Source organism: Typopeltis vanoorti, chromosome 8 (genome assembly GCF_054136105.1).
Source record: "Typopeltis vanoorti isolate ZY-2024b chromosome 8, IOZ_Tvanoo_1.0, whole genome shotgun sequence".
In the NCBI taxonomy this organism is placed as follows: domain Eukaryota; kingdom Metazoa; phylum Arthropoda; class Arachnida; order Uropygi; family Thelyphonidae; genus Typopeltis; species Typopeltis vanoorti.
In genome coordinates this window covers 36,167,852-36,193,815 of record NC_143556.1, presented here as the reverse complement: position 1 = coordinate 36,193,815, position 25,964 = coordinate 36,167,852, and the positions used below count along the sequence as shown (strand labels likewise).

The following is a 25,964-nucleotide window of genomic DNA, read 5'->3' as shown; positions in this document are numbered from 1 at the left end:
TAGCGGAAAGAATGGGCATTACGCAGAATACGAAATGTCTAACTTTATCTGAAATTTTATTCTTCCTAAAGATTCGAGGAGATATTGTAGAAAGGTTTTGAGTCTTTCATAAATTAAATTCCAAAAACAGTTGAATATAAGAATATAATTTTGTATAAACTGTAACATATATTATATATCCTAAAATAAATTTTAAAGATCTTTAATTTACAAATTATATTTAGTATTTTCTAGTACACCAAATCTGGATTAAGTAATTTTTATTATATATAATATTTATATTTATACATCTTCATGGGGATGAATGAAATCAATCGACCGTGAGATGCGGTGACTGATTCATTCAATCCAATACCCTTGGAGGGTAATGGATGGCAATGCTGTAGCCAGTGAAGCTCTAACTGAGGCTCGGCTATTGCTGTTACCCTCCTGCCATGATCAGAGCTTTAATTTAATAGCTCAATAACACCTTATCCCTACACTGTCCTGTACAGATAACGGGGAAGATGAAAAGCATTCTTGCTTCGCCCCTTTAAGCCAGTCCTTATAAGGACTATAAGGACATCTTCATGGGATTGGGTAGGGATAGGATATTCAATCCAATACCCTTGGAGGGTAATAATGGATGGCAATGCTGTAGCTAATGAAGTTCTAACTGAGGCTCGGCTATTGCTGTTACCCTCCTGCCATGATCAGAGCTTTAATAGCTCAATAACACCTTATGCATACACTGTCCTGTACAGATAACGGGGAAGATGAAAAGCATTCTTGCTTCGCCCCTTTAAGCCAGTCCTTATAAGGACGTCCTCATTCGTTTCATTAATTTTGCAACTCACAAAAAAAAAAAAAAAAAAAAACGAGGTCCAGGAGCTGGCACAAAAAAAAAAAAGATTAAACGGTCACGCAGATCTAATATGAACTGTCTGTATTATAAACCTTGTCTACTTAATTAAATTTTATTTCAGCAAGCGACCAATCGATGCAGGATGCACTAGGCATTGCATTAATTATCTCATCAACGTGGCTGCATCCATCAATGGCCAAACTAGCTTTGCTATTTATTAAAGCTATTGTGCTAAATACAACTTAACCCATTCTTCCTCTATAGTGAGCGCTGGCCTTCGGCTCCTTGTGTAATTAGTGTTCTTCCTCACTTTCAGCCAATCAGAAAGAAGCATCTCCCCCATCGGTATCTGGCTTTTTTCTTTTCTTGTTACCGAGTCTATTATCTGTTCACGGAGCCTTCTACCCGTCATAGAACGTTGATAAACTTCTGCCCATCTACGTTTTTCTTTTTTTACTTTTCTCCGGGGTAATCGCTAGTGTCCATTACATGGGCGGGTGTCGTTTAGGTCATTTAATCACTCGTTCGACCTCCCCGGTCTAAACCGAAGATACCACTAAGCTTCCAGTGTTTTTCTCGTTGACGCTTGCGCGGTAGCTGCTGACAGCGATCTTTGTGTCGTGGCCGGCTCCCACGTGATTACGGCGAAATGTTGTTTTCATGCATCCGGGGTCATTAGAGCGGAGGGCGTTGATGGGATAATTGGTTGCCATAGCAACGGGAGTAAGCTAAGATCCCGAAGAGACTTTATAAAGCTATTGACTGTAGGTATATGAAGCACTTAATCGAAAACCTGCACGGAGTCCAAAAAAAAAAAAAAAAGAGCAAAAGATGGGGGACTCTAGGGATACGAGGAGAGAGGGGTAACTAACCTTAAAGAGGTTGCTGGATTAACAAAGTCTTTGGTCTGTTACCCGATACGGAAATGGTTAGGTTTGATTATTAGTTTAACTTGTCTGCTGGGAGCGACAAAGAAAGCAGACATTATTATGATACGAGCTTTAATGGGTCAGACTGTAATATGATAGTAGCAACATAAGATGCAGGATTTTGCTGTTTGGTGAACGCAGTATATGGTTGATAAGCTTGTGTCTATCGAGCGTGCACTGTTAATACAATGAAGCCTCTCTATTAAACACAATGAGGTCCGAGCCAAATGTAATATATCTCTTCCCATTTCATTCAAATATTAAATCGAAAAAGACTCTCTGTCTCTCTCTCTCTCTGGTTCTTTTTTTCTTCTTCATCATTATCCTTCAGAGCGATGTGTTTTGCTTTCCTCAATGATGAGATCATTGGTTGACATAGCAACAGGTGTAAGGTAAGGCTGAAGGGACTCTGAAAGAAAAATAAATGGTCCTCTATATTCAGTGGACAAGAGAGGAGGCACGAAGGAATATTTCCACAACTGTATGGAATTCCCTATTCCCATATATTAAGCTAAAAGAATTGCAATTCTCTACAGAGAAATAAACCATCAAGCTCTGCAAGCGCAGTCAAAGATAGGTCCAGAAGCAGAACAGCACCATTACAGGTTTCCTTGAAACTCTGGTTATGAAATTAGAATAAATTTAAATAAACATAGTGGATTTTTAGATTTTACGTCTCTCAATGTAATAATCCTTTACAGATGGGAAGGAGCATTGAAAACTCCGACATTCTCGCTAGGAATACGTGGTTCACACTATCTTACTCTCTTCAAAATTCTATCAAGATAGACACACGCTCCTGGATGCGCTCACTTTTATTGGAACTGAATCCCAGTCCTCTCCATAACGAAATAATAAATAGCCCTTACACAATCCCATTCTGTTTTCATAAATAAAATCAACCTCCACCAATATCAGTTCAATCAAGTCAGGTATAAAGCAGCAACCAAAGAGCCTGATACTGGTAACAAAAATTGTTAATATCCTAACTTATACCCAATGTTAACTTTATGCATAATATTTGCTTAGAGATATTTAATATATTTTTCCTACTCAATCTCTCTCTCTCTCTCTCTCTCTCTCTTGTTGCACCTATCGCTTACTCCGGGTGTGAGGAACCTTTATGGAATTTTAATCCCGGAAAACACCAAACTCACCAAAGAACACAGTTCATAGATATAATGTACTAACATCATTAGAGTTTTTAGTTGTTTCGGCAGTAATTTTAATTATTCTAACTTTATTTATAGTTTATTTTCCTATCTCCTAAATTGGATATTTTCCTGTTCATCTGTCGTTTCTCTCTCTCTCTCTCTCTCTCTCTCTCTCTCTCTCTTTGTGTAAATAGACGCCGTTATTGCAAGTATGTTTTAATCAGGCCTGAATTTAGCCACTGATGAGAGAACAGGAATTCCAGTTTATCCATTCTAGCACGACTAACTCGACGTGTATTTGTAACAATGGTGCAATGTTGGCATTCCGTGCGATTCTTTTAATCCCACGAGACTTTAAGCATCTACCATGAAAAGATTTGTACATCTATACGAGCTATTCTAATTGATGAATATTTATCTTTGACACGATGTAACATTTTCATTGGGAGATTAACAAGGTCTTTTTGTCTTGCGGCATCTTTTCTTTTGTCATGAAATCCTTAGAGAACTATGCGTAATTGGCATTTGACATGCTTAGTTAGACCAAGATGATTAATTGAGTACCGAAATTAACTTCTACGTGTGCATAGATGGTAAACCAATCACACCCGATGCAATTATTGATGTGTGATAGAGACATTACGTAGAATTAGTGTGTGTGTGTGTGTGTGTGTGTGTGTGTGTGTGTGTGTGTGTGTGTGTGTGTGTGTGTGTGTGTGTGTGTGTGTGTGTGTGTTGGAATTCTGTAAGGGGATTGGCGATTATTGATCTCCTGCTTACGGAGATGTGCACAACATATGACGAATGTTATCAGCGGCCATTCTGTATTGATGGATTCGCAGATTTCTGTGAAAGTTGTTTGAGTAGTTTTCCTAGTATTAATCACACGTACGGTAAACGATTATGGCGAAATCACGGCGAAGTTAGTAAGCTGCGTTAATGCTGATGTGGTCATTTATATACTAGCCTCACAAAAGTATTGACTACCTTTTGAAACGTGCTAATGATGCGTAATGAGCGCATTCTTAAGTGGTATATAAATTTACAGACAGTTGGATACACTTACTGAGTTTACCGAAATAACATACGGGCACACGCATGCGTGCTGTTTAGTTTCGTTAAATTTACTATTTCGTACTCAAGTCATAATAGCGTGAATAATGAATATTCAGAAAAAAATACACCTACAATTGAATATCGAGTATGAATAATGATATCCTGAATTCATATATGAAATCTTTTTGGAATTATCGTATTTCCTAACATATAAGATGTCCAGAATAAATACATGAAATGAATACTTGACTGTTTGGTATTTCAAGGGAAGGTATTGAAATCCTAAGTATATTTCTCATGCAGCCGCGTATCCAGGTACGTTTATTCTAAATCCAGATTCCATCTAATTGTTTCCTAAAATGAGCCTCTGTAGCTCAGTCAGTATAGACGAAGCTTTTTGGTCGGAAAGACCTGGGTTCGATTCCCGTCAGTGACGTGAGGAATGATCTCTTTCGACTAAAGGTGAGTTAGCTGGTCTCATACGGTGGTGGTGAGTTTTTTCACTTGGAAACTCGGGTGTTTCGTCCCCTAGAACAGGTAAACCGACCCCGTTAACACACGCATCTATACACATAGGACACACTGAGGCATAGAACTAGCCTCCTATGGAGACGGTCGCGGTTTCAAATCCTAACAGACCATGCTTAATAGGAACGTAATGGGCCACTAGGCTTAATATACGTAAGGGGAGGAGAAGGATTTCCTATAATAATAAGATCTTCCTTGGGATAAATTTTACAGGGTCTTAAATTTGTTCCACGGAATATCCAGATTGGCTTTCGCAGCCATAATTTTAAAATAAGGTGATAATTCTTATGCCATTCGTGGCTGGTTGTTGGATGAAAAACCCTTCAATCGCTGAATGACACCTGCATCTGAAAAGCCGTGATAAAGATTCTTTTGCGGACTAGCTAGAGTTGAACCCAGTTCTTTCACACATAGTGCTTAGTCTCAAACAACTAACCTATGGAAACTCCCATTCCTGTGCCGGAGAATAATCGACCATAATTAATACAAAATAAGCAGAACCAAAAAAGCATAAATCAAAACAAAAAACAGATAAATCTAGTCTCTTTCCTTTCTCTAAATTAAAGTTCCACGACCTAAGAGTGAAGAGTTAGTCATCTCAAGCACTCGGACAACTTTTGACTGTCCTGTTGCATTCTACGATATTTATAAATGCGTATAGTATGCCTAGTTTGTTTGTCTCGAAGAAAGGAAGACGCCTATCTCATCTTCGTTTGTAATAAAATAATAACTTCATATAAACGAATGTTGTTTTACTGTTGATCAACAGGTGGCACTGATTTCGATAGCTCTTGTTTCGTTCTTGATTTACAAAGAGATGAATATAAGCAAATAAAACATGGCAATGATACATTCTTGTACAAACAGTGGTACAAACATGGTATATTCTTCTTGAAGCTTGGAGGTACATTCGTTGAGGAGTATATGGCAGGATTGAATGAAAGAGGAAGCAGGTTCGATGCGTTTGCAGTTGAACTGTAAAAGGAGACAGAAGAAAGAATAACGGAAACGGATCTTTTACTTTTGGTAGCGCAGTATACGTTTCTGTAGATTTGATATTCCACGAGCTATCCTCGACGCATCATTGAATGAGGCTTAAAATGCAATTGGCTATCAAAGTCAGTTTTGCCCTCATCCGTTTCAAAATAAAATATAAATGACTTCTTCCATCTAAACTAGAACTAGTATTGAGCTAGCCGGAATGTCTTACTGATGAAAGATGGTTTATTAAGTCTGTCTTCATTTCTTTATAAAAAGAAAATATACATAAAGACAAATATTAAGACTTTCCAAGAAAATGCCTCAGGTTAAAAAGTTGTTGGGGATAGAAAAGAATCTCTATGAAACAAATGCATGGAAAAGTTCAATTAAAACAAGAATAGCTGGACATAGAAACTGGATTTCTGGGCCATTTGCAATAATTTCTCGGCTAAAAGATCGCAAAACTCCATGAAGGTATTTTAATTTGAAATGTGGACCAGCGCAGTTAAATTAAATCCTTCCAGTATTAATATGTGCACTGTTCCGTCTACTTAATCATTTCTTACTCTTGCAGTCTCTAACTATAATACGTTTTCAGTGTTGTAGGATCGTTGCATACAAAGGCTGGCCTAGTCTTGATTAAGTTTGGCTCTCCGAAAGAGACTGCTATTGATTCGTTTTGCCTACGTACATAAAAGATGATAAGATTTTTAATATTTTATGGCCTCATAAGACCGCATGGATTCTCGTGCGTCTTGTATTCATCAGGAGATATTTATTTCTATACATAGTCGGACAAAAATGTATTCACAGAGTCTTATAATAGAGTCGGGAACCAATCATGTGTATGCTTTTAACAATTCCTTAGCTAAGGATTGCATAGTTACGTTTCCTTGGCCGAAAATAAATAGAAATGAATACCTTTTTTATCATTTATTTATTTATTTCGAAATGGAGATAGGAGACATCATAGGGAGATAAGTGTGTTGTAGTCTTCGAATTCTATGTATCCTTGCAGGTGTGGCGTTGGATGGTGTAACTATATCATTCTATTGAAGCAAATGGTCAGACATTCAGACTATAAAGAGGGAATTTATCGCCGCGTGTGAGTTCAGTGTTTATGATGTTTCTTGAAGGAAAGATACCGTGAATTACCAACAGGCAGTCAGACGTAGTTTTCTCAGAACTCCTGCGAGGTTAAATGGGAGGAGAGCGTTGCAGGCTTTGAAGAAATGATCGCTTCTATAGCCTGAGTAGCGTCATGCGTCATAGATGCCAGAAAACAGACTCTTCCACTGATATTTTTCATTTTTTTATGCCGAAGTATTTTTCAAGCCGTCGCTACAGTGGATGAGAAGGCTTGCATTTTGTGTGTGTGTGTGTGTGTGTGTGTGTGTGTGTGTGTGTGTGTGTGTGTGTGTGTGTGTGTGTGTGTGTGTGTGTGTGTGTGTGTGTGTGTGTGTGAGAGAGAGAGAGAGAGAGAGAGAGAGAGAGAGAGAGAGGGGGGGGGGGGGAGAACGAAACAGTAGAAGAAACATATTCTATCACTCTTAATGATACGAATCATCAACATGTGTTGGCTGTACTTGGCATCGCTACTATGAGGTCAAACTTTATCACTCTCTCTTTCTCTTAAAAAGATAGTCTGGACCTTAAGAAATATGAATTCCTCTATTTTCCAAACTTCAATACACTAAATGAAAGCGATTTAGTACTTTTTCGATGTTATTAACTCTCCTAACGTGATCTATTTCAATGGACTTCGAATAAACCCAAGAAAGCAAAACGTTCAGTTTAAAGAATACATTAAAATAAACACAACATTAAATAGATAAGGAATAAAAGGTTTAATGAAATACAAACAAAACAAACTTTCATTTAATAATTAAAATGTTCAATTAAGATACTCAAAGTACGTTAAAATATATAAAAATAAAACTTAAAAACACCTCTCTAACATAGATGAACCACAGAGTCGTCCAACTAGATCGAAAAGAAAGGGATGGCATCTATAATTCAGTTGACCGGTATCATTAAGAAGCAGACGAGTTTTCCCTTTTTTTGAGAGAGAGAGAGAGAGAGAGAGACTAGAATTTTTCCATCTACAAAAACACCAAAACCGGCTTGATAAGGCACACGCAATTCACGTGCATAGGACATTATGATTTATTAATTAACTATGTAATTTAAAACTATCGTGGGTCTAATATAACTGGAAGATGAGATATGAAATTAGTTTAAAATAAAAAGAATCACAATTTTGCAGTCACTCAACTTCAAAGTGACGTAACATCTATGTAACGCGATATCTTATGAAGATAATGATGGATTTCACCCTTGCGTTGTATTTATCTAAAGCGCGCACCATTTTCCACTATCTTGGAAATGGCAAAGCACTTCTTGTGCTTTGTCAATGACATCTTTTAATGTTTCAAGTGACGACGGTTTTGGCTAAAGACAGAGATGCTGATCCATTTTATTTATTTCTAGCTTCTTCTCAAATGAAGTCCTCATAACTTGTGACAGAAAACTCTTAAATATTGGTTCCTGTTGAAAAGTATTTGACGCCTCTGGTCATTGTTACTTCTACAGAAGCTCGGTTTTCCATACGATACCATGAAAGCATCCTCATACTCTTACTGCACATTCAAACTCTTCACAATTAGGAGAATACTGTGTAGTTGAAATGTTTGCAGGCTACCACCGCTGGATCTAGACTCCACGATGATGAAAATAAGAACTAGGAGGTTAAGTACTTCAGAGAATGTCTTTCCAATTCTTAAGATATCAGCTTCTGCCAACACGGCAATTGTAACCTATGCTAAGTATAAGCGTTTCCGTTCACGGACTGACGGAAGTTCTACCGATGTAACGCCCTCCTTACAGTGAGTAAACTAATTCCTTGAATGAACGTAGTCACAGGTGTTGCCAGTCCACTCAGTATGGACTTCCAACAATACTTCTCGCTTCGACATTGATAATGTCCTTTTGCCTTCCATTTGGATGATCTATTGTGACAGCAAGCAAGCGACAAGTGAAACGACGCCGGTAGTGTTAAAGACTGGAAATGCATTGCGAATGCAGTGAAAGTTGCAATATCATTTATACTAGGTGCCATGGCGATTCCTTCTACTTCATAAAATCATACACTTAAAGATGAGACCTTCTATCTGATCCTTCGAGATCTAACGCTTCTGAAATCAATGACACTGACAAGGTATACATAATTTCTCTCTCTCTCTCTCTCTCTCTCTCTCTCTCTCTATATATATATATATATATATATATATATATATATATATATAGAGAGAGAGAGAGAGAGAGAGAGAGAGAGAGAGGGGAAAAGTCATATTCAGAAATATTTATTTTAAAATATCTTTTCTACGGAGAACCTTTCAGATCTTCTGTACACTGCGCATGTGTGGCCAGTGAATGATGTAATAATTTCCAACACCTTTATGTCAGCTGTAATCCAGACGACTCTGAGTAAATACGCTATGTCTTCCTTTGCTGTTGATTTTGTTACAAAGCTAAGCAACATATTTCACGTGCAGTATCTAATCTTACGGAAAAGTGTGAATAGTAAGTGCGTCTTCCCTTTCTGTACAGTCTTGATATGGTCTCCATACTTCCATCTGTTCCCTAATTTGAAAGCACTGCCTCACGAGAAATGCTTCACCAGCAGTGACGTTAACACACATATATACACACATCGACGTTTCTTTCATAAATGAGGGGAAGGGATCTTTTAGTCTTTTTTTTTTGAGCTTTTAACCTTTTAAACTTTATTTATTATCTATTTATTTGTTTTGCCCTCGTTGTAATTTTAGTATATCGACATTAGAGATATGACTCCAAGATGGAGAGGCATAGGTAATTATAGGACGAATCGTCATCTGATAGAGTTTGTTCCTTGTGTTTAATTCGCTGTGTCTATAATCAAGGGGTAAAGTTGGGCGATAACTTTAGGTACCTTTATGCATATGTTCCTAATGTAGTTGTCGAAGCACAATCTTTTGTCTAATAGAATCCGAGGTATTTGACTTCTATTTACCATGGACGTTTGGTACCAAATTGAACGATGTCCCCTTTTGAAGATGCTAATCTTCTAGTGAAGAATATGGCTGCACTTTTTTTTTGAATGTTTACTTGCAGTCTCTATCTGAAAACCATTTTTCTAGCTTTAAAATGCTATCTTGAAGTTTTTTGGTTACAAGGTGAGGACGGAGTGATCTAGCTAATACAGCCGTGTCATCTGCATAAAGGGCCATAATGGATGACATCGGGTTATGCGGCATATTTGCCATGTAGATTGAAAATAGAATAGAATATAACAATAATATGTTAGTAATAATACGTTTATAAAGCAAACCATAGTGCCAGACTTTATCAAAATGCATTTGCAATGTGAAGGAATATGGCACCGGCGTGTTGCTTCCAGTTATATCTCGTAGTGATGTACTCAGTCAGACGCTGAATTTCTTTTGTGGTACTATGATTTCGACGAAAGTCAAATTGTTCATACTGTATGATATTTGATCTGTCCGTTGATTCTTGAAGTCTGGAGAGGATGATTTTTTCGGCAATTCTTCCTATATTTGATAGCAAGTTGATGGAACGATAATGTTGAGATAAATGAGGGTCTTTGCCTCGCTTGTGAAGAATGCAATATTTTCCAAGAGTGAGGAAAATGTTGCATTCTAAGGATTGCATTTATGATGTTGACAAGATGCACTACAGCTTTACGGGGTAATAATTTGATAACTTTGTTTGTGATGCCATCCGGACTTAGAGCTTTTCTATTGTTGAGATACTTGATGATGTTAATTATTTCTGCTGGTGATGTCGGAGTAATCAGATTTTAATTTTTGTCAGGTTGTTTTAATGTGCGTCTAACATGGCGATGAACCTTATATATACTCGTATGATTGATGTTTAAATTTTCGCATGCAGGACACCTGTTTTTCCAGATTATATGCTATAGTTTCTGTGCTTTCTCAGCACTAGTGTGTGCTAAATCCTGATCTAATATTGGATGGGGGGGGGGGGGATTTACTTTTGTTTCTAAGATTTTTTTAAGAATTTCCAGATGGAAAGTTAATAGATGATAACTTATTTTCCCACTGCTGTTTTTATGTTTTTGGAGAGCTTCTCTGACTGAACTGTTCAGTTTGTTGAGGAGATTTTGTCCTGAGGAGTACATGTGTTATGATATTTTTGTTTGCTTTATTTTTCTCTCTAATTTTATTCATGATATCTTCTGGAAAAGGGTTAGGCTTAGAAATAGTCTTAGTTTTGGTGACTGCTGATAGTGCTTTGTTGATTTGGTTAGTGAAATATCCTATTACTTTATCAATTTCTTCCTTTGATGTTATGCTGGGTACAGGACCAACGTATTCAGGGTTGATAATCTTTCCCAAGCTCTGAAGGAATGAGAGGGAGATAGTTATTCTTGATTGCCTAATTTAAATAAAATAGGGTTGTGGTCTGAGGACAACTCATTCCGTGATTGAACATTGTATTGATATTTATTTAAAGTTCTGTAGAATTGCAATATCAGATCTGCCAATAGGACTGTGATGAGTAGGTTCGGTATGATCGGTATTGGATTGAATGAATCAATCTCCGCATCTCACGGTCGATTGATTCCCACAAAATGGTCCTTATAGTCCTTATAAGGACTGGCTTAAAGGGGCGAAGCAAGAATGCTTTTCATCTTCCCCGTTATCTGTAGAGGACAGTGTAGGGATAAGGTGTTATTGAGCTATTAAAGCTCTGATCATGGCAGGAGGGTAACAGCAATAGCCGAGCCTCAGTTAAAACTTCATTAACTACAGCATTGCCATCCATTACTCTCCAAGGGTATTGGATTTCAACAAAATGGTAAAACTTTGTTATTTTCTTATACTTAATAGATGAATTTTATTGAACGGTGTATGAATATTACTACGATTATTAGAGGTTTAATGGGAATAAAAAAAATTTATCTTCTTGTTTTTAGAAAACATTTTTTATTTTATATAAAAAAGTAAATACAAAGTACGGAAACATTTAATAAATAAAAATCTGAAAAAATTCTTATCGCAATCAGGGTACTAATATACTAAAGCCTAACAAATTTTCATGACTGAAAGTCTCATAAAATAACACTAGAAACTGATTTTTTTAAAAAAAAAAGAGTAAGTATAAATAATACTTACGTACCAAATTAATGCAACACAGATTAATTAGTAATCTGTAAGATTAATCTGTATACCTTTTTAAGGTTAAAAGTCGCTTGACTAAAAATAACTCCCACTATTTAAATTTGTTTATTAAACACGCAGGGATGGACGTGGAGATTTTCCAACATTTTGCTCCTAAATTATGAGCAATTTACCGGGTACAATACCAAGCGATAGTGTATCAGTTTCACGTGCCGAAAATGCAGTAACGTGTTTGTTGTGTTCTAAGCGACGCCTTGAAGCCATTATATGAGGCTTATCGGTAGTTAAGCGAGTAGTTTTTCACCTATCTGCTGAGCTGGACATTGATTACTTTATAAATCAGACCTCCGGGCTATACAAATCCAGCCATTGCGATTACCGGTAAAGATAATTATGTTGGTTGATGATAAGTCTCTAAAGAGAGCGCATTTGAGTACGTGCAAGCGACTAATCTCTTAAAAGATAGCCGGGAAGAGTTAGCAAAGAACAAATCACTCATGTATCTAAATTACTTGATAAGGTAAGCACAAAGCTGTTCTCGGCATCGGCGATTATAAACACTGCTCGCTATTGAATACATCAGCCAATAGAAGCCCTCTGTTAACTTGATGATTATATTTTTTTTCTCTCCTAATTTCCTATCCTTGATAGTGATAAGGGTGTATTGTCTTCATAACATTTTCCGAAGGTGAAAGGCATTGATTTTATAAGAATAATTTTGGTGGGAACTAATAATTGACGAGGTATGTTTTTAAAAACGTAATCTGGATCGATGTAAAAAAAAAAATATGAATTTTCTATAGATAAGTACTTGGTTCATACTTTATCGAAGTCTCATTTCAGAATGGTCAAAAGTTTTATTTTATTTTATTTTATTTTATTTTTATGGCCAGTGACCTGCTGATCAACTGTTAGCAGACATGTTGAACTTTACTCAAACGCCCTCCATGTTCATATTTTCTGTTAAACATTAAGTGGGTTTTGGTTGTTTTGGATTCACGGTAGAAGTAACTAAAGCGAGACCAGTATATTAAGTAAGTATATATATACAGGGTGTTCGGGATAAATTTGACATATTTATAATTAATTATATTTTTCCGTAAGTTACATGTATTAACACACACTTCTCTTCATTTAAAAGTTTGGACCCTTCTTCATTCATATACAAGATGTCAGAAAGGATGGATAGCTGGAACCCACCTGAATCATGGAAGAGAATAACTTGTATCATGATGATTCGTGCCCGCCATCAAAATAAGGATATTACGACTGCTGCCCAATGCTCCCTGAATACAGTAAAAACAATCAGGCATGAACTAGAGACTTGCAATGGTGACTACGAGGATGTAGCAAGAAGAAAGATCCCTAGCAGACGATCTGATTGCGTTCGTACAGCAGAATTCCTCGCAAATCTGCAGGAACAGGTGTTGAAGAACCCTGGCATTGGAATTCGGGCTTTGTTCGTGGAGTTGCTAACTGTAGTCAAGCCCTGGATAACAAGGGTAGCCAATGGTAGGCCGTATGTATGGCAGCAGGATTCGGCCCCTTGCCACACCTCTGGGAAAAGTCAAAAATGGTTGTCTGAAAATTTCTACGACTTCACCAGTCCAAATGTTTGGCCTCCAAACTCCCCAGACCTTAACCCCATGGATTATTTTGTATGGGGCGCAGTTGAAAAAGACACCAATTGCACTTCCAGTAATACAAAAGCCCAGTTAATGGATAAAATTAAAACAGTTTTTGCGGCCCTTCCCAGGGAGACTGTAGCATCAGCTTGTTCAAGGTTCCGAAGCAGAATTGAAGCTGTGATCGATGCTAATGGTGGTTATTTTGAGTAAATCTTGTTGATAGTATTGTAATTAACTCTGCCTGTAATGTTTTTTTGTCAATTCATTAAATTTAATAGATACAAAGAAGATTTTCTTTTTCCTTACGAAACTGTCAAATTTATCCCGAACACCCTGTATATGTTAGAGCTGCTTTGCGTGTTTTGGGGAATGAAAAACTCTGCCATAATCACCTTATGAGACCAACAAACTCATTGGCTATTTGGAGTCATGGCCGAAATAACACTGATCAGTTGGTCTATTTTGGGGGACGAAAAACCGGAGTTTGTGAAAGTAAAAACCTTTCGCATAAATATGCGCCTGGCTTTAATTGACCCTTAGATGAAAAAACCCTTATAAGCGTTTTCCGAATCCCTATATGGAATTAGAATCTGGCTAGTGAAAGGGCATCATTTAATTGAATCCACAAGACTATAGAAATACTACTTCTTTCGCTGTCGCCGATTTCATAAATGAAAAATATATTCCTGTGTCATCAACTTACATCAATTTTACATCATCATCATTACACCCTCTGTCCAAAAAGTAACCGAACTTTTCGAAAATAGAAGAAATTAGTTGCGCCACTTGTATCTTTTTTGTTCTCGAAAAAGAAGCCGAGTTATAATGCCAAGAGTGACAGTGTGTTTTGACGAACGGTCGGAAAATGAGTTTCAAACAGAGAGCTCCGATTGACTTTTATGTTAAACTTGGTAAAAGGTTTACGGAAACGCATCAAATGTTTCAAAAAGCATACAGTGATGAATACCAAAGCGGTGTTCCGATTTCAAACCGATTTCAAAGTGGTCGTGAGACATTTGAGGACGACGAAAATCCAGGCCGTCCAAAAACTGGACTGAGCGAAGTTAACATCCAAAAAGTGCGTGATTTCATCAAAGAAAACCCGACATCGTCCGTGAGATTGATTGACGATGAATTGGGGATTCCAAAATCAACTGTGCACAACATTTTGACCGAGAGTTTGGGCCTTCGTAAACTGAATTCGCGATTTGTTCCCCACAAGTTGACCGACGATCAAAAAATGTATCGAATTGAATACTGCAAGGACCTGATTAAAACCGCTCGTAAGGACTCAAACTTCCTTGAAACGATCGTGTTTTGAGTATGAGCCCGAAACAAAGTTCCAGAGTGCTGAGTAGAGACCACCAGAGGCATCCGAAAAAAAGTCGCTTGGAGACGTCAAAAGTAAAGACAATGCTGATTTGTTCCTACGATTACAAGGGCATTATAGCTACAAAGAATTCGTTCAGCCTGGCCAAACGGTCAATGGTGAGTTTTATCTCGAAGTTTTGAAGCGATTGATAGCGAGAATTCGTCGCGTACGGCATGAATATCGTGACGACTGACCGTTCGTCAAAACACATTGTCACTCTTGGCACTATAACTCGGCTTCTAATGAAACAAATGTCATAAACAGTTGACACAATACTAATGAAGGTTGCTGCTTTCAACAACCAAAAGATACAACAGGTGGCGCCACTAGTTTTGTCTATTTTCGAAAAGTTCTGTTTCCTTTTGGACAGAGGCAGAGAGACAATTTCTTTCTGTCTATTCACTGCACTAGCGCTATAGGTTTATTAACCTCTCTAGGACAGGTTCTCCACAAATAAAAAAAAAAGTTCCACATAAGTAAACGCATAACCCTATAGTTCATTTTATCAGTACCACAAGAGGGATATGTGTGAGATAATCCTGGAGTCTTGCTATAGAGATCAAGCAGGCTACTATCGCTCAAATTACTCCCCCACCCATAGACCAGGTCATTTGTATCGGCTATCCCCCCCTCTCCTTAGCCCTGGTCACGCTCCACAATGAAAATCTGGTGATGCTTATAAACATTCACACATATCTGCGCCTGCAGTGGGATTTAATTCAAGAGTTCTCAGATTGAGAGCGGAAAGGATATCTACTAGAAAAATCAGGTCGACAAATTTATTTTATCTTTCTATTTTGCTTTTCCTTTTAATTCTTTTAGTATGTCCTCATTTCTTATATGCTCGAATGAGGCAAGCATAGTTTACATTTCCCATACATTTCGTTTCATTCATTATCTTCTGTAATTACTCAACTTTATGAAGATTGTTTTCATGGATATCGCTGGATTCGGTCATTCCTATCGAACATACCTTAACTAATTCTTACCTCGGGATTATTTCGTACCCGGTATTGCCTTATATGGTAACAATGCGGCTCGATGGATCTGGGCTCTTCCAACAAGACAACACCCCATGTCACAAAGCGCCCATTGTGCAAGCATGTTCAAAGAGCATAACCAAGCATACTTTGTGCTCCCAGATCCGCCTAATTCTCCCGATTTGAATCCCACTGAAGATTTGTTGGATAACTTGGAATACTGCATCCACCAGTCGACGCTAATGCATCCTTCTCTCGCTGGCCTCCGGGACATTATTTTGTCTAGTTGACCCACAGTATCTCGGGATACCTTCTGTGGTCTAGTGGAGTCAATGCTAAGACGAGTGCTAGTGGCTATTGACCAAAGGAAAACATTGTAGGTAGATGATCATAATATTTTGCTCATGAGTGTAAAAAAAAACTTAATAAAATTACCTTTATTATCAGAAACCATACTGAAGTATGATTATCCGATATGAGGCTAGCTAACTCACCTCCATATGAAAAGACCATCTTTGCATCCCAGACGCGATTTAAACCCAGATCTTTCAAAAAAAAAAGTGATCGTGATCGACTGAACTACAGGGTGTCCCAAAATTCATGCAACATTTAAATTTAGCACCATTTGTGCGGTAAAGTGTTGCCAACGAGAAAAAAAAGACAGCGTGATAGCTGACAGTTCATGGTTATTAAAAATGACCACACACAGCGAAGAGAGTTCGTTGAATGGATTATGGAACAACAACAAGTGGATGCTTATTTTTCGAACAAAATCATCTTCAGCGATGAGGCTCATTTTCATCTTCGTTAATCGATAAAATTGTCGCATTTGGGGTTCAGAAAATCCACGAGTGATTGTTGAGAAACAAATGCATCCACAACGTGTCACTGTTTGGTGTGGATTTTGGGCTGGAGGCATCATCGGTCCATTCTTCTTCGAAAATGCGGCTGGTAAGGCAATAACAGTTAATGGTGCTCGCTATCGCGACATGATAATCCAGTTTTTTGTGCCTAAATTGCAAGATATGGATGTGGACGACATGTGGTTTCAACAAGACGGTGCCACATGCCATACAGCCCGAGAAACAATTCAATTACTGCATGAGTCATTTCCTGGTCGTGTAATTTCCCGTTTTGGTGATCAGAATTGGCCGCCCAGATCATGTGACTTAACACCGTTGGACTTTTTTCTTTGGGGTTTTTTGAAGTCTAAGGTTTATGCCAACAAGCCCACGACCACCCACGCCTTGAAGGAGGAAATTGAGCACTGTATCAACGAAATTCAGCCACATTTATGCAAAACGGTCATGGAAAATTTCGACAAAAGAGTGCGTATGTGCCAGCAAAGCCGTGGAGGCCATTTACCCGATATGATATTCCATGCATAACCCTATACTGTATACTTTATGAATCAATAAGAAATTACAATTTTTAATTAAAAACCTGTGTTTTCTATCAAAATTACTTCTTGCGTGAATTTTGGGACACCCTGTACAAAGGCTCTTTCTAGATCTTTCAAAATTCCTTTTTTATAGCAAATCAATTATTACTTGAAATGACTGCTGTATTTCACGAATATTTTAAATCCTTGCTGATTTTATAGTACGAAGGTGGATATTGGGTCAAACGTGATGTTCTGTACCAACTATCGGATACATGTACTATATCCGATAGTACATGTATCCGACTGCGAACAAATTAATCCAAACAAGCCGAATTTTCGTCAAGTTTTTGAATTTTGTTAAAGTTCTGGTTTCAGTTTTAGTTGAGTGTTGCGTGTTTTAACTGTCTCTACGATGTTTATTAATAATGTTGTGCATTTTTGATGGTGCAAATAAGATGACATTCCTAGTGGTTTATTCTTTTTGATAATGGATACATCTACAAGAAAGCGTTCAAAAATATGTACTTTTTCTCAGCACACATCCATCATTCAAAGGCAAATTTACGCTGAGTGCTTTGTTGGTTTGAGTAATGATAATGTGATTTTAAAGAGGTTTAGGGAAACAGGTGCCTTTTTTCTTGATATAAAACGAAAATGTGGGCGTAAAAGGAAAACTACACATAATCAAGGTCGTTTACTAGTTAGAAAAAGCAAAATGAATCCAAGATTGTCTGTTGTAGACTTAAATAGACACTTGGAAGCTAGAGAGGTTAATGTTTCAGACATGACAGTCGGTCGAAGATTGTTGGAAGCAGGGAGGACTGCCACATGCCAAAGAAAGAAACAGCTGTTGACGAAGGCTATGCAGAAAAAGAGGCTCCGGTGGGCAAAAGTGTATAAAGATTGAACTGTTGAGAAATGGAAGAAAGTCATGTTCCCAGATGAGAGTCATTTATTTGTACAAGAAGAGCGAGTACTCTATATTCGGAAATCAGCGTCTGAGAGAACTTCTCCCGCCCCCCCCCCCCTTCAACAAGCTCCTAAACACCCAGCTAAAAAGATGTTCTGTTTTACACATGACGATGCAGGATGTTGTACCTGTTGACGGTATGATGAAAAGTGACTAAAACATAAAAATATTGGAGAAAAGAGTGGTCCCACAGATCCAGAAAGACAAAGAACTCATCTTCTAATAGAATCTCCCTCCATGCCACACTTCAAAAAGTGAGAATTCCTCAAAAATACAACATCCAATTGCGTCAGCGGCCAGATAACTCTCCTGATATTAACCTAAATGGAAAATTTGTGAGCTATAGTGAAAAAAGTCTTGGAAAATTAAATTTCCAATCTTTATTTCAATTATTAGGTAAAGTTGGAGTTTAATTTTTGTACCTGTTTTCTTGAGAAATTAAATTTTTCTTTAAAATGTGAGTGTTCGGATTAATTGGTTTGCTACTGTATCTAATCTTATAAGATTTCTTAATTTTTCCACGTAACCGATCCTCCTCGTGCTGTGATAGTTACCAAACATAGACGAGATAAAATTCAGAACAAATTCCTGTGGTTGTTTCTTTTTATCGGATTCCTGAAATGAATCTCCCTCAGCTTTAAACATTGTTACATTTACACGATTAAAGTAGCCTGCGGCTATTATGTCTTCAGTAAGGTCTATTATCCAAAGTTGTTAAAAAGCTTCCTTTGATTTTTGAGAGTAGGAGCATAAAACCTTGATATGGCTATTCCTAATAAAAAGAAATTAACTCCTCCTGTTGTATTCCTTGGAGAAAATTGCGCTTTCCCCCTGAATGTGTTGAACAAACATGGATCCTTATTCTTTACGCATAATTACTCCCAAAAATGGTTTTTCTATAACTGGAATTAAAACGTTTTTATTTTGTTTCAGTTTTATGAAACTGAACGAAAGCTGAATGAACAACTAAAATGTTATTGCCAGGGCTCAAGAAAACGTAACTTACCAATTTTAATATAAAAGTCAAAATGGTGTTTTATTATACTCGTAATTAAGTTTTAAAATTAACAAAATTTTTAAACTTTTTTTATTATTTCAGAAGCATTATATTATTTTAAAAAATAATTATAATATTTTATTTATATTTTAAGAAAAAACTCAATATAATGGAAATTCTTCTTATAACTACTTTCCTAAATCAAAGACGAAATGTCTAGGACATTGGAACATTTTGAATATTTTTATCCATTTTTAAGCTGACACTTTTGTAAGTATTCAGCCACCAGGGTAGTTAAAATGTTTAAACCACATTAAAACAATACCACTGGTATGTTAACATCCGCTGTAGGTTTATGTTTTCCCCATTATTGTAATGGCAACATCTCAAAATATATATAAAGCACGTGATTTTACTGAAGCGCCACAGGCGGACGTTCAGGTAATGAGACAAAGTAATTAAACAAAAATGTGAATTATATTTCGTAAACTTTAATATAATATATTTTTATATAAATCACGTCATTTTACTGAAGCGCCACAAGCGGAAGTTTAGGTAATTAAACAAAGTAAATAAAAAAGTGTGAATTATATTTCATAAGCTTTAATATAATATATTTTTATATAAATCACGTCATTTTACTGAAGCGCCACAAGCGGAAGTTTAGGTAATTAAACAAAGTAAATAAAAAAAGTGTGAATTACATTTCATAGGGCCTTAATATAATATGAGTGACCTTAAAAGTTGTAGGCAAATTATTGCACTTGTCAACTAAAATTTAAAAGTGTTAGCAATGGAATGTGGGAGGGAGAATAGGAGGGAACAAGAAGGGGGGGGGGTAAAAGCTGTTTATATCCACAGAATACATGGCCATTTCTTTAATGATCATTTATTGCAAATGAGATTTACGAAGACTGCACTGCAACCGTGGGATTTTCTTCACACAAAAGGCAAAAACCCAATTTATTTATAATAAGAAAAGGCTCTTTCTTTAACCAACACAATAAGAAGGATAGATCTTCTAGAAGGTGATGATTATGATTATGAACTTTCATCGCTAATCCCGCATATTGAGAAAAGGCGAGCAGAGAGGGTGAACGCAGGAAGAAATTATGAATCATATTCATCCTCTGGTGCGGTGATCAATTCTGACTTTATTAATGAAATATTCGAGGGCTCTTTTCACAAAGCTTCAGGGGGAAAAAATGTCATAAATCAACCCACTGGATCAATGGGCAGGAAACAAGTCCCAAGCGTAATATAAGCTACTCTACCTGACTGATGCTGATTTCCTACTTCTTGTACGTTCTCTGTTTACATAATTAGAAGCGAGACGTTGTTTGAAAGGGATGTATGTGTTGATCACAATGTGCATATATCATCCACGGCTGTCTTGCTTTAGGGTTAATGACGCGTGGCTTTGAATTAACGGCATCTCCTTGTTTTCTGCAGAAGCCAATTTTTTTTTTTTTTTTTTTTTTTTCCTTTCGTCGGCGCTGTTGTTTTAAGGTTCTTCTTTCGGTATTCTCCGCCAACTCTGCGTGATGTTTCATAACATGACATTTCTTTAAGCTAACCTCTGACCTCAGATCGTTCTATTTTCATCGTTTTAACTTTTCAAGTCGTCTGCCTTTTTTTTTTTTTTTTCATCTAATCTTAAAGAGATGGTGATGGCGGTTGTTTTCTCTACGCTTCCTGTTTCTAACGGATGAAAAAAAAAAGCGTAAAATGCGAAAATAATCCCTCAATTTAGGTCTAAGATTTTACAGAAATAGGGAATTAACAACAGTTTTTTTTTTTTTTTACTAGAATTGCTCGTTACGTTAGTTTGGTCAAAACATATTATAAAAAAATAAAAATAAAAAAACGTCATACGTTTTCCTGAGTAGCCGTAAAACGAATTTAATGTGTTCATTAATCGGAAATGGCAAAACTTATCTAGCATTATACTTTCTGATTTGCTCCTTCTAAAGATGCCTATATATACTGACTATTCACCTTATTAATATTATTGAGAAGATATTAGTCCTCTTCACTGATCCTCTTAATGTTACTCTAAAATATATGAAAATGTGGATGATAGAACTTTCGTCCTTAAAACTGTTTCTATAGATGAAGCAGTTTGCTTCATCATTTTTGTGGATAGTTTTAGAAATATGCATGCGGACTTTAGGTATCAGCAATTTTGTTTATTGTGAGTATAATAAGTTTTGCATCTTTTCTGATAAGCTGTTACTCTAATTGGGGTTACCGTAAATTGCTTTGGACTTAAGATATCAAACTCACTTACAATCAATCTTTAAACTGTCAATGGAATAGGAATCCTACAAGAGTTAAAAATTCACGCAGAAATTAATGAACAATAAAGCAATGTTTATGTAGTCCTTTTTTTTAGTCCTTATAAGGACTGGCTTAAAGGGGCGAAGCAAGAATGCTTTTCATCTTCTCCGTTATCTGTAGAGGACAGTGTAGGGATAAGGTGTTATTGAGCTATTAAAGCTCTGATCATGGCAGGAGGGTAACAGCAATAGCAGGGCCTCAGTTAGAACTCCATTGGCTACATCATTGCCATCCATTACCCTCCAAGGGTATTGGATTGAATGAATCAATCACCGCATTTCACGGTTGATTGATCACAAGTTCTTAAAAGAACTGGGCGATGGACTGAGTCCTTGACTCTTTATCCCGTCATCTGAATGAAGAAAATCTGTGTGGATGGGGTGTTATTGAGCTAAAAAGCTCTGGTCATGGCTGGGTAACGGCAATAGCCGAGCCTCAGTTAAAACTTCATTGGCTACAGCATTGCCATTTGTTACCTTGGAAGTCCTAAAAAGGACTCTCTCCCCTCTTGATCTCACAAGTAGCACTTGTGCTCATCTAAAGGATGACGCATTTGTAGATTTAAAAAAGGTGCGAAATGTATATCATCAATTTATAGAACTTTGACGGTGGTTATTTAGTTGTGCTCATCTAAAGGATGACGCATTTGTAGATTTAAAAAAGGTGCGAAATATATATCATCAATTTATAGAGCTTTGACAGTGGTTATTTAGTAAATTAAGTAAAAGCGATGAGTATATTAAAGATGCATTATTTTTTATAGTTAAATAAATTAATACTTAAAAGTTTTGAATGTTATCATGGTATATGTGAACATAAGTTGCCTTGCACTATTAAAAAAAACAAAACAAAACATGGACTGTGTCCAGGAGCTATATATTCTCCTTTTATTGGTGCATGTTTTTAAGAAATGGGACTGCCATAGTATTGCATAGGCCAGTGAAACCTAATTAGTGCACTTTTTTTTTTATTTATTAGTGTGGGGTCCCCACCTTTCCTCCGCCATCTCTTAGGACTGGTTGAGCCCACTTAATGAGAGATTAAGTATTTTATCACTTAGATCTGTGTGTGTGTGTGTGTGTGTGTGTGTGTGTGTGTGTGTGTGTGTGTGTGTGTGTGTGTGTGTGTGTGTGTGTGTGTGTATTCAGGGGCCGGTTAGCCTGTTCTGAGGGACGAAAATCCCGAGTTTCCGGGTGGGAAAAAACCCGTCTACCCCCGTTAGAGACTGACTAACTCACCTTTAGTCGAAAGAGACCAGATAAACGTGACAGGAATCGAACTCAGGTCTTTCCGACCACGTCTATACCGACTGAGCTACGGAGGCTCTAACAGTGCACTAATAAAAGGCGAATATGGACAGTCCATGTCTTCTCTAAAACAAGCCAAGGCAACAATTAATGCAAAGGCAATATTCTCATAAACTCTCTAGTAAAATTCGAAACATTTAAATTTTAATTTATTTGAATATAAAAATGTATTAGATCTTTAACATTTTAAATAAATCAGAAACTGGGTTAGAAAATAAAAGAAAATTTTTGGTTTCCAGGTTAATATAATCTTAGACACCCTTCTTTATTTACATTCATAAAGTTATAAATTCATAATTTTCAACTATTCATAATTTCATTTTATAAAATGAAAAAAAAAAAAAAAAAAAACAAGTTTTTTCATTTACTGTTAGTCATTAATTTTCTTTCCGAGATAAAATACATTTAAATTGTGGATACCTAAGTATCTTAACATTCTCTTCCATATATATTATTTTTTTTTGTAATTCAATGAATATTAGGTTATTTAATTATTTGGCTCAATAGCTAATATTAATTTGTATATTACATGGAGAATATATATGCACCAATAAAAGGAGAATATATAGCTCCTGTGCCCAGGAACTACATATTCTCCTTTTATTGGTACATGTTTTTAAGAGATGGGACTGCCATTGTATTGAATGGGTCAGTGAATTTATTGTCTTACTTCAATAAATTTTCTCTTAATTTACTCGATATTCAGATTTGTTTCATACGTTTTGTGTTTAGATTGAGGGGGGGGGTATGGAAATAATCTACAACAATCATTAGAAGGTGCATTCTTTTATACTGATGTCAACTATTATCGTAACAACTGAATGAAGTGTGCCTTTTTGCCGATATTAATCGTTGAACCACTGTAACTTTCGTTTCAATTAGGACGATTTGAGGGGGACAAAACATCTCTCGATACGTTTCGATATAAACAACCAATTTCGCTGTGGCATAATGGGATTCACGATGCACAATAAAATTTATATTCATCTTCCAGCTTGGATCAATTTATAGTGGCAAAATAACGAGATCCGGAGATGGAAGATATCCAGGTGAAATTTTATATTCAAAATTTCAAACAAAATGTGTTTACTAATCTCAATTTTGGTTTCTTTCAGACCATTTTAACAGAAAGATTAGACATAAACAAAATTATGTCTCCTTACATTAATTAGAAAGGAACCCGATGATATTTTTTGAACTGAATGCATAGCTAAACTCTATATGGAGGCTCCAACAGCTTGTTATAGTTTTACAGGCTTAGAGTTTTTTGCTGAAATGATGATAGCAGTTCGATTGAGCAAAATACTCCTACCAAGTGCATACAGAATATATACGAGAATGAATGCCGATGTCAAAATACAGACAAAATGATTGTCTCTGATCATTTCGATACTTTTTTTACTGATATACTCGTATATACTCGGAAACCATATAACGTTCTATTGTTTCAACCTTTCGGCTAAAATTTTGTATAAATTTTGTCTCTAAAATTTTCCCATTGACACTAAAATTGAAATGAGACAATATATTGTAGTAATAATTGATCATAAAGATTAAATTTCAGAGAAAGAGAGAGAGAGAAAATTCTTTCTGGGACGAGAGATGGTAGAACTTGACCTTGTCTGTCTACTTTGTACTTCGACATTGCAAAAGAAAATGCATTGATTTAGAATTTAACTTTGGTATTTTTCTAAGTGGAGTTGAAACACGGAATTTCTACTTTCTAGTAGTACGCAAGTTCCATTCCAGAGGGCGCCACCGCTGTTTTCAAAGTGAAGCATACCTGCTGTCGATTTCTTGAAGTTGTTATTAGGTAGACTATAACAAGCACACACAACGTGCCTGATCTATTTATAATAACTTCATAACGACAGTTTCATAATTTAAGGACGCCAACAGCGAACAGTCAGTTACGTCATCCATCCGGGAATTCTGAAACACGTATTAGCAATGCTTAGGCAACGAACGTCAAGGTATGTCGGCTTGTCTACTCTCGTATCCTTTTATAGACCACTATTGATTACATGTGCAACCTCCAGATTAGATTTCGTGATGCATTCATTGGTTGATTGGAACAGACGGTAATACGAAGCATCATCGATATATCGTCAAGCATCGTTAGAGCATTACATACGGAGGAGCATTAATAGCACAAGCCCGTAACGAAAAGCCATTGCGATGTTCCGAGGGGAAAAAAATATACTTCGTTTAATATTTATGTAAAACAAATCTGAAAGATTGATATATATACACACATTGAGAAGGATTCTTTAGAATCCTCAACTATCTGTATCATATAATGAATTTTGGGTTTACTATTTCAAAGTATGGCATCGCTTAGCCCCGAAAACATTATGCAATTTATAAATGGTCCCTTATATATTGTGTTACGAAAATTATTAGGAAATCCCAGATTTTCTCAAGTACTACTGAAATGTGGCTCGCTTACAGCTACAACTTTCAATAACATATCATCGTAGACTATTGTTAATAAATGCATGCTAATGTAACGCAATTATAGCATTCTAGATCAACTCGGGCTGACTCTTTAAAAGATGAAAGAATGGCAGTAAAATATTCAACAAATACCACATAAGTGGATGGAAGGTGTCAAAAAACTGCCAAAAGTGAGTCAGCAGTTTATTGAGATTTGAAGTGAATGGTTTGTGATATACTTGGGTAGCACATAATTTTTCCAACATAATGTATAATATGCACAAATGATTCTGAACATCCATTAGATAATGAGAAAAACAAGGAAATAAGCAACATTTAATACGCTGTTTAATATATAAAAGTCAATAAAAAGGCAAGAGAAACACAAGAATAAAACTGTATTTTGAAGATCATCATATATTTACAAAATATTATAAAATTTCATAATTTATAATATTTTATAAAATTTATAAAATATTATAGAATATAAAACATTTATATTTTATAATATTTATAAAAAAATATTAAAATGCAACCAAAAGAATCATTAAAAAAAAACAGAAATCCAATCAAACAACCCACCAGCATTAATTCTTATCCCCCACCCAAAAAAAAAAAAGTTTCTACATCACTTCACCAACATTTGTGGCCTAAACAGCAATATAAATGATGTGCGCCTCCACCACCTACAGTCATCTAAACCAGAAGTACTCTTCCTATCAGAACACCAAGTAGCAACCGCAGCCACTGTCCATCTCAACTGCCTAAAATTACACAGTACCCAGCTCTTTCTGCCACAAGGGTGGCAGCTGTGCATTCACCAGAACCGACATACCATGCCAGAGAGTGCAA

At 36.4% G+C, this 25,964-nt stretch overlaps 1 protein-coding gene across 3 annotated transcripts in view; it reads right to left on the bottom strand.

The window, feature by feature from the left end:
- Positions 1-25,964, bottom strand: part of LOC150103929 (cell adhesion molecule Dscam1-like) — a 563,926-nt gene that overhangs the window by 473,174 nt on the left and 64,788 nt on the right. The window lies entirely within an intron of this gene.